The following is a 10,783-nucleotide window of genomic DNA, read 5'->3' as shown; positions in this document are numbered from 1 at the left end:
GATGCCTTAGCAGAGTCTTAAAGGAAAAAGTGAAAAAAATATCTTTGAAAAGGGGAAAGGAACAGTACTTCAGGCAGAAAGAGCCACAGGAACTAAGTCAAGTATGTGAGGGTGACATCTTTATTCCTATTCCGGGATCCCCAGTTGAGTATTTTATCCAGATCTGTCACTCTTTATTGACTACCCGGCCACGGGGACTCTGGAAGCTACCTCTTGTGCTTGCCTTTCTTTTGTTGGGGAACCATTTCGGATGGCCAGCCTTAGAGAGTGTCCTTAGATACACTTGGTCATGTGTGTCAAGTTGCTAAGGGCTTAAGAGTCTTTCTTCTCACATGTTGGTTGACAATTCTCCATAGTGTTTCTGCATGTCTTATATCAGCTTTTTTTCCACACTGCCTGTTCAAGGTTGTTTGTGTAACAGACAGCCTTGGAAGATAGAGATAGTATCACCCTCCAGGACAGAAAGCACATTAGTTTCATGACCCAGGATAATTAAGATAATGTCTCCCTCCAGACATTATCTCAAGGTTGGGCAAGTTTACCAGCATCACTCTTTCAAAAATAGGGATTTCCTCAACTGTGATGCACAACTTCACCTACGTGTCCTGTGAGACTTGGGGGCAAGGGGAACCAATGTGAACATAAAGCTCATGCAGCCTGTGAAGTCATCAGTAATAGAGCCCTTTGTCCCTGACCCAGGAGATGCAGGTCCCCTGCCAGTATATATGAAATTGTGGCAGGATAACTTGTTAGCTTGTGAGTAAATAAAATCTCAGACTCCTCACAGTTCTTGACATTCCAGGGATATTTTCATTTTGGATCAGAAAACATTCCCTTAAACCAAGGGGGTGAATTTCTAATGAAGAATTTCAGGCATTAACAACAGATAAAGAAATATTTTTTAAGCAAAGAACTCTCCCATTGTCACCACCTTACCCAGCTGTGTGTTAGGAGAGCCCTATGTGAGTGCTTTGGAACTGGCTCACCCTCTGAAATGAAGAAGTGGGAAAGTCAAGGTGAGTGGAGCCTTCAGAAGGAGATTACTAATGCTTTTCAATGTACTGCAAAAAAAAAAAAAAAAAAAAAATCTTTGGAAGCCTGGCAATGATTCATGTGTATGCTAATAACTTTTGTATTGTTAAGTATATTGTGTCATGTTCTAGACTGTGGAACTGTGGTTAAATCAACTTTGTGGGAAACCATACATGTCAAACTCCCTCTCTTCTGAACTATAGGGGTTTTGCCATCGCCTGGGAAGTGGTCCTTGTTACATAATCAAAGCTATCTCAGCAGCACAATATCCATTTTCAGCCTCTGGAGAAGCAGAAAGAGAGCATATGGAATACAAGCAAATTTTTTTTTTTAACATCTTTATTGGAGTATAATTGCTTTACAATGTTGTGTTAGTTTCTGCTGTATAACAAAGTGAATCAGCTATATGTATACATATATCCCCATATCCCCTCCCTCTTGCGTCTCCCTCCCACCCTCCCTATCCCAGCCCTCTAGGTGGATACAAAGCACCTAGCTGATCTCCCTGTGCTATGCAGTTGCTTCCCACTAGCTATCTATTTAACATTTGGTAGTAAAATAGATAGCTACTATTTTACTAGTAGCTAGTAATGTCAATGCTACTCTCTCACTTCATCCCAGCTTCCCCTTTCCCCTCCCCGTGACCTCAAGTACATCCTCTACATCTGCATCTTTATTCCTGTCCTGCCCCTAGGTTCTTCAGAACTTTTTTTTTTTTTAGATTCCATATATATGTGTTAGCATACGGTATTTGTTTTTCTCTTTCTGACTTACTTCATTCTGTATGACAGACTCTAGGTCCATCCACCTCACTACAAATAACTCAATTTCATTTCTTTTTATGGCTGAGTAATATTCCATTGTGTATATGTGCTACATCTTCTTTATCCATTCATCTGTTGATGGACAGTTAGGTTGCTTCCATGTCCTGGCTATTGTAAATAGTGCTGCAATGAACATTGTGGTACATGTCTCTTTTGGAATTATGGTTTTCTCAGGGTATATGCCCAGTAGTGGGATTGCTGGGTCATATGGTAGTTCTATTTCTAGTTTTTTAAGGAACCTGCATACTGTTCTCCATAGTGGCTGTATCAATTTACATTCCCACCAACAGTGCAAGAGGGTTCCCTTTTCTCCACACCCTCTCCAGCATTTATTGTTTGTAGATTTTTTGATGATGGCCATTCTGACTGGTGTGAGGTGATACCTCATTGTAATTTTGATTTGCACTTCTCTAATGATTAGTGGTGTTGAGCATCCTTTCATGTGTTTGTTGGCAATCTGTATATCTTCTTTGGAGAAATGTCTGTGTAGGTCTTCCGCTGATTTTTGGATTGGGTTGTTTGTTTTCTTGGTATTGAGCTGCATGAGCTGCTTGTATATTTTGGAGATTAATCCTTTGTCAGTTGCTTCATTTGCAAATATTTTCTCCCATTCTGAGGGTTGTCTTTTCATCTTGTTTATGGTTTCCTTTGTTGTGCAAAAGCTTTTAAGTTTCATTAGGTCCCATTTGCTTATTTTTGTTTTTATTTCCATTTCTCTAGGAGGTGGGTCAAAAAGGATCTTGCTGTGATTTATGTCATAGAGTGTTCTGCCTATGTTTTCCTCTAAGAGTTTGATAGTGTTTGGCCTTACATTTAGGTCTTTAATCCATTTTGAGTTTACTTTTGTGTATGGTGTTAGGAAGTGTTCTAATTTCATTCTTTTACATGTAGTGGTCCAGTTTTCCCAGCACCATTTATTGAAGAAGCTGTCTTTTCTCCATTGTATATTCTTGACTCCTTTATCAAAATAAGGTGGCCATATGTGTGTGGCTTTATATCTGGGCTTTCTATCCTGTTCCATTGATCTATATTTCTGTTTTTGTGTCAGCACCATACTGTCTTGATTACTGTAGCTTGGTAGTATAGTCTGAAGTCAGGGGAAGAACATTTTTTTAAGTGGCATGGAAGTTGCATATTTCCCTTCTACTCATCCTCTTTTGGGAGAACTGGTTCATATGGCATACCCAGGTGCAAGGGGAGCTGGGGATGTTGCCTTTGGCTGCACTGCCTCTAGCTGTGTGCTCTGATAAAATCTGATGCAGTTGAGTAGGGGCTCTATGACTACAGAAAGGAGAGAAAGAACACTGGGAGGCAGATAGCTGTCTTTTTCACAGACTCAGAATACGATAATCCACTGTCCTGTGCATCCTTGCAATAAATCCATTTACCAAAGGTAATCTGGATGAGTCAGTTCTTTAAAAAGCCAAACCAATATATGTATAGGTCCTCAACAATATTTCTTATTTAACCTGGTGAGGTAAAGGAGTACTTTCTCTTTATTTATGCAGAGTGACTACAACAGCACCTGTGAGCATCCCTGGTAGGTCCAGTGTGAGGTCCAGAGCTGAAGTCCCCATAAAAATGAAAATCTCTTGTGTCCCGGGCCAACTGCAGTTACTCAGTGGCGAGAAATCAGCATCACTCATATTGAAGAGTAGTAGACAATTCTCTGTCACCACATTACTGTAGATTAAAAGTCCCTGCAATCCCACTCCTGGGCATATATCCAGAGAAAACCATAATCCAAAAGGATACATGCACCCTGATGTTCATTGCAGCACTATTTACAACAGCCAGGGCATGGAAGCAGCCTAAATGTCCATTGACAGAGGAATGGATAAAGAAGGTGTGGTACATATATACAATGGAATATTACTCAACCATAAAAAAGAATGGAATAATGCCATTTGCAGCAACAGGGATGCACCTAGAGATTATCATACTAAGTGAGGTAAGTCAGAGAAAGACAAATGTCATATGATATCACTCATATGTGGAATCTAATTTTTAAAAAATGATACAAATGAATTTATTTACAAAATAGAAACAGATTTACAGATATCAAAAACAAACTTATGGTTACCAAAGGGGAAACATGGAGAGGGAAGGGATAAATCAGGAGCTTGGGATGAACATACACACACTACTATATATATGATAGATAACCAAGAAGGACCTACTGTATAGCACAGGGAACTCTACTCAGTATTCTGTGATAACCTATATGAGAAAAGAATCTAAAAAAAGAATGAATATATGTATATGTATAACTGAATCACTTTGCTGTACACCTGAAACTAACACAACATTGTAAATCAATTATACTCCAGTAAAATGAAAAAAAAAAAGCCCCTGGAGGTGGAGGTGATGGAGAGATAGGGTTAATCCTCCCTTTCCCTCTGTGTGGGCCTACTGCGGGAAGACACTATGAAAACAGGAAAGAGAGGGGAACTCTTTCTTGCCTGGACACAGGTTGTTCTAGAATGAAGAAGAGAAGCAATGTCCAGTTAGGACTGGTCTGTTTTCTTAGTGGATTATCTAAATAATTCAGCAACATATTTTCTTGCTTGATGTAGAGGATGCAGTTAAAAAGGTGCCAACCAGCATTTTATTTGATATTTGTAAGAATTTGGACTAAATTGGTTTGGGTCCCAAGAGTGATTCAAATACAAGTTTAAAAAAAAAAACAAAAAAACCTCAATAAGCCTTCCATCAGTATTTATTCGAGTTAAGTGAAAACACACTCAACTAAATGAAAACTAAGTTGGGAGCCTAGTGTGATCAGCACAATCTCTCTTTAGCAGGTCACGGCCTGAGGGAGACACCTCTAACAGCTTAACCCTTCCACAGCTGTCATGCCTGCCATTAAAATCTGAAATAAGCCACGTTCGCAGTGTATTTTTATTATTTTAGTTTGTTGACTGGTTTTGCTCTGTGCTGGCAATTCTAAAATGGTTCTCCACCCTGCGCTCTCTCTGTCACATGTTCTCTGCCTGTTTCTCTTTCCTCTGGATCCTCCATCTTGTGGCTGGAATAATCCTTCTAAAACACAAATCTCATCATGTCACTCCACTACTTTATTCCCTTCAATGGCTTCTCATGGCCAAGGTTAGTGGCTCTCAATGTCTCCCCCACTGCAACACGCGGGACAAATGTCATTTACATGCAAGAACCCACCCCTTGCTGACCAAACCCCAACTCCCCACATTTTGTAGAGAAGCAAAGCAGATACTGTCACAAATATTTGTTAACAGAACCTTATGTACATGCAGCCAACAAAACATCTCATTTCATGAGAAAAAAAAATAGCCAAATACTGACAATCTTTATTCTAAGGGGAGTTTCGACTTTTTCCAACAGAACCCTAAGGTCCTTCCTACTTCAGGGCTTACATCCTCTGAACTTTTCACATGGTTTGCACTCACTTCTTCCAGCTTCTGCTCTATTGCCACCTCCTTAGGGAGGTCTTCTCTGATGGATCCCAGTCAATGTTACCTATTTCCTTATGCTCTGCATTGCATTTTCTTAATTTCTTCTTCACTGCATTTATCACTCCCTGAGATTTTATAATTTTATTCATTTTTGAATTTATTTTCTCTCTCCACTAGGAGACTATAAGCTCTCTAAGGGCAAGATCTTTCTTCTTGTTTACTGCTATATTTCCGGTAACTACAAGAACAGTGCATAAATATATTTGTTGAATGAATGAATAAACGTTGAGGCACTGCTATTTCTTAAGCTAGAATTATTTTTATATTCAAACTTGTTATTAAAGTATAATATACATTCAGAAGAGTATACTTACATATCCTAAATGTACAACATGTTAAGTTTCACCGACGAGACACATTTGTGTAACCAGCACCCAGATCAAATAACATAATATGACCAACTACTCCAAAATCCCCTCATCCTCCTTCTCAGTCATTCACTCCCACCACAGATAATTATTATGTTGACTTTTACAGCATAAATTAGTTTTATCTATTTTTGAACTTCATCTAAATGGAATAATGAGTATATTATCTTTTGTGTCCAACTTCTTTTACACATGATGCTTGTGAGATTCATATATATTGTTTTATGTAGTTGTAGTTTGGTTTTTGTTGTTTTTTAAAATTTTTATTGAAATATAGCTGATTTACAATGTTGTGTTAGTTTCAGGGGTACAGCAAAGATTCAGATAGATAGATAATTTATATATTCTTTTTTAGATTTTTTTTTCCATTGTAAGTTATTACAAGATACTGAGTATAGTTCCCTGTGCTATACAGTAGGTCCTTGATGGTTATCTATTTTATATATAGTGATGTGTATATTTTAATCCCAAACTCCTAATTTATTGCTCCTCCCCCTTTCCCCTTTGGTAACCATAAGTTGTTTTCTATGCCTGTGAATCGATTTCTGATTGTAAATAAGTTCATTTGTATCATTTTCTTTAGATTCCACATATAAGCAATATCATATGATATTTGTCTTTCTCTGTCTGACTTACTTCACTTAGCATGGTAATCTCTAGGTCCATCCATGTTGCTGCAAATGGCATTCATTCTTTTTTATGGCTGAGTAATATTCCATCATGTATATATACCACATCGTCTTTATCCATTCCTCTGTTGATGGACATTTAGGTTGCTTCCATTCTTGGCTATTGTAAATAATGTTGCTATGACCATTGGGGTGCATATATCTTTTTGAATTTTAGTTTTCTTCGGATGTATACCCAGAAGTGTAGTTGTAGTTTGTTCACTCTCATTACTGTATAGCTTTCCACTGTAGGAATACACCATAATTAATTTTTTAATACAATGTATTTGTGGCCATGTGGAAAGTTGCTAGCTAAGGGCTATTACCAATAGTGCTGCTATGAACATTCCAGGACATGTTTTTGGTGCACATATGCATGCACTCCTGCTGGATGTGTACTTAGAAGTGAAATTGCCAGGTCATAGGATTTGCTATAGGTTCACTTTTAATAGACACAACTTTTTCACCAAGTATCTGTACCAATTACATTCCTACCAATGGTGTGTGAGAGTTCTGGATGCTTTTGAGCTCTTCATAGTTTCAGTGATTATATATTTTTTCCTAAACATTTCTGATTGGTTTTGATAGTCTCCTGTTCTTTGATTTTTAAGTTTCATTTCTATTCACGCATGGGTATGTTATATTCTATATGGGATAATCCAAACAGCTGAAGTTTATTGAGCCCAAATCGTTGATTGGTTGTTTCTGTTGCTTTTCAAACATGGAGGCTTGTTTTCTCATGTGTTTGATGTTTAGGTTTTTTTGTTTTTTTTTTTTCCTTAATCATGAGCTTGTATTTGCCTGAACTTAATCTTGGGAAATTTAAGTAGCCTAGGTTTAAAATGGCCTTCTCCAGAGAAGACTTGCAAGAGCTTCAGACTCCAGAACCAGTTTAATTTAATGTCAGCTTGCTATTTGCCTAGCCACAGAGGTAGTCTAAACTTAAACTCCAGACACCACACGAGAGTAGGTCTATGGTAGCAAATTCTCAGGAGATACTTTTGTTTTTCCCCTTGGAAGAAGTAGGCCGGTTTCACTGTCAATGTCTAACCCACCTTTTGATGAACGTGTGGCTCCTTTTAGTGCCCAAATGTATGTGGGACTGGTCTGCTCATCTGCCCACATTGCACAGGCCTCAGGCCTAGCATTTCTTATCCCTCTATGAGGCATCAATCCTCACAGTTCTATTATACTGGGAACTACAGTCCCTCCCCCTTCCCACTCAGGACAGCCCAGTTATCTGTGCCCACTCACCACTCTGGTTTCAGCTCTTAATCATTATAATTTTAAATTTTGTTCTGTTTACTGCGTTTTAGGGGTTACTGCCCTTTAAAAATTTCTCTTACTTTCTTGAACATTTAGTAATGCATCAATACTTAAAACTTTTTTTTGTTTGTTTGATTTTTAATTTATCCATCACTTAGGTGTTTGTCAGTGAGAGAGCTTTTCAAAATATCTAATCTGCCGTGTTCCCAAAAGCCTAAGTCTATGCTTGACTTCTTAATTTAAAAACAAGAAGCATTTCCTCTTCTTTTTCACTTCCCTCCCCTTCCCTGCCCTTTCTCTTGGAGAAGTAGCATGCATGGGGCTAAGCAAGGGAGGGGCTGATAGGCAGTAGGGCCAAGGAGGTACCTGCAAGGTCGGGGGGCCAAGGAGGCAGTGGTGTGAAGGACATATTTGTGAGACCAAGAAGGCAGCAACAAGGACAAGGAGACAGCGGTGAGGCTGAGGATCAAAACGACAGCTGGCATGATCTAGCCATTGGTGACATGCAGTGGGACTGAACAAATAAATAAACATATTCAAAATCATGGGAACCAAGTTTCTCACTATAGGAAGAAGGATTACAAGTATAGAAAAGGGGAAGACTGAAAAAGAACTCTAAAGTGTTCAGTTGGAATTGGGGGGCATCAATGGGAACTCATGGTTTTTTAATAGCCATATAAATAAATATTAATGTATGTGTATATAAATATATGTATATGTATGCATCTTAGCTCTGTCTGCTGACCCAGTATAAATAAGCACATCATACCAAAATCTTGGTTTCTAAATTCTGTCTAACGTTAGAAGGAAACAGGACTCCTTGGGGAAATAACTAATCCCAAGGGTGAGACAGGGAAAATACAAGACAAACCTAGAATATCTTATTGGACCAGAATTGAAGGAATGCTCAAAGAATGACAAAGATACATCAAAGGGACAGAGGAGTCAGCTTGAAGGGGCTCCCACTGGTCAAATATGGACATTATAAGCATCAAAATAAATACTGATAGTAACAGATTAAAATCTATTATTGAGTAAAATAAATATCCATGAGTCCACGCTGATATGAGTGAATGAAGGAGAAAGAAGGAAAAGTTTTTCCTTACAATAGAAAGCCAACTAATAAATATAGCAGGAATGATGGAAATAGAAAACACCATCTGGCAATCAATATACTGGTAGTTGATTTAGGCAGAAGTTGCCTTGGAAGTAAAGGCTGGTGGCTGATGGTTTGAAGAGGAACAGGATAAATACTTATCAATTACAAAAGAAAAAATGGTGACTTTGCAGCGTAGAAACCTGGACGACACCCTCATCTCATGACCCAGTGACCGAGGTTAACCTCAGAAGTGATGAGTCAGGTCAACACCATGTACCTCCTGATGTGACAAACCACAAAGAGCACAGCTTCATTTCTACAAAGAATGCATGCCTGAGTCTGGTCATGAGGAAACTACTGGGGGACCCAGACTATGAGACAACGTGACAGTGTACTGTCCAGTATGCTAGCGCTGGCTGCATGTGGCTACTGAGCACTTGGAATGTGACCAGTCTTAATTGAGATGTGCTATATTTACATTGGATTTCAAAAATTTTATATGTAAAAAATAGCATAAATAGATAATTTTTGTACTGATTACATTTTTAAATAACATTTTGAAAGAAATGAGTTAAATAAGTATATTATCACTATTAATTTCACCTGATTCTTTTTCCGTTTCCTAATGCTAGAAAAAAATTCCATTTTGCTTTTCCACTAGAAAATTTAAAAATATATACTTAGTGCATGTTTTGAGCAATGTTGAAAGGCCCGCGCTATTTGAAATTACTATGGATGCGAAAGATGGAAAGATTGAAGAACTATTCCAGACTGAAGGAGACTAAGGAGACAGGACAGTTAAATGCACAGTTGCGGTCCACCCTGTTTCCTCATGACTAGACTCAGGCATGCATTCTTTGTAAGAATACCGCAGCAATGAATGATTGCTTGATATAGATAGATAGATAGATAGATAGATAGATAGATAGATATACCATCTTCTCTCATCTTTCTGATATATACATATGAGAGATTAGAAGACATAGAGGGGATGCAGTAATATGTTAACAATTAGGAAATCTGAATGAAGGGAATGTAAGAATTTTTTTATACTATTCTATTAACTTTTGCATACGTTTGGATTTTTTCAAAATAAATAATAAGTGTACCTGAGGGTAAAATGAAAGATAAAAGAAAGTAATGATGGAATTACAACTCACAAACACCTCGACAATGCATTAGCTCTATAATCATCAGTGTCACCCCAGTACCAGAGGCTCACCATGCTCTGTGACGGAGACAGAATAGACAAATGATTTGTGTACAATTCTTGGAGCTGCAGTTAAAATTCCACTCAGTTCTCTCCCACTCAAGAAAACAAATCAGAATACAAGTAGACAAGATGAATTTATAGAAAGGACAGCCTTGAATCTGCTCTAATTTATAAAAGAAGTAATGTATCTGTAACCCTTGACATTTCAACTAATATCAGATTGCACCATGAGAGGGAAATGTGTGAACCACTCTACAATCGAGAACTGCTGACTTAGACCAGTTGTCCCCTACCGTTTCAATGGTAAGACTTCTTGTATTTAAAATTTTTTCACAGAATATCACGTGACAGTAATTCCATGGATTTTCATTCAATCTACAGATGAGGTTCTTAAAGAATTTGTCTTTTTAGACTGTGCAGTAACCTAGAGATCCATAGCCCACATATTGGGAATCACCAGGCAAGGATAAAAACCCCTTCAGGATTAATTTTGTACTGACTTTTTGTTCTGAGCTACTTGAGGTTATCCAGACTCATCAAGTTGTTTAAGACCATCATCACTTTGCTCATGACTTCATTTTGTCAAGAGTATCTATCTTTCCCCTTCCTGCCTGCTTTAAGAGCTTTTCTACTCTGACTTAGTTAGGGTTATTAGATTCCAATCTAGTCTTGGAATCCAATCTAATCTCTAATTAACACGAAACAAAATGAACTTGTTGGACGGATATAGGATGGTTCACAAGATGGCAGGAATATTAGAAGAACTGGGCTCAGAAGGGGCAAGAATCAGGACAGCCCCAGAGATTCTGGTGGGAGGAGCCA

Source organism: Balaenoptera physalus (genome assembly GCF_965194825.1).
Source record: "Balaenoptera physalus genome assembly, chromosome: 1".
Taxonomy (NCBI): Eukaryota; Metazoa; Chordata; class Mammalia; order Artiodactyla; family Balaenopteridae; genus Balaenoptera; species Balaenoptera physalus.
This window is presented reverse-complemented; position numbering follows the sequence as displayed.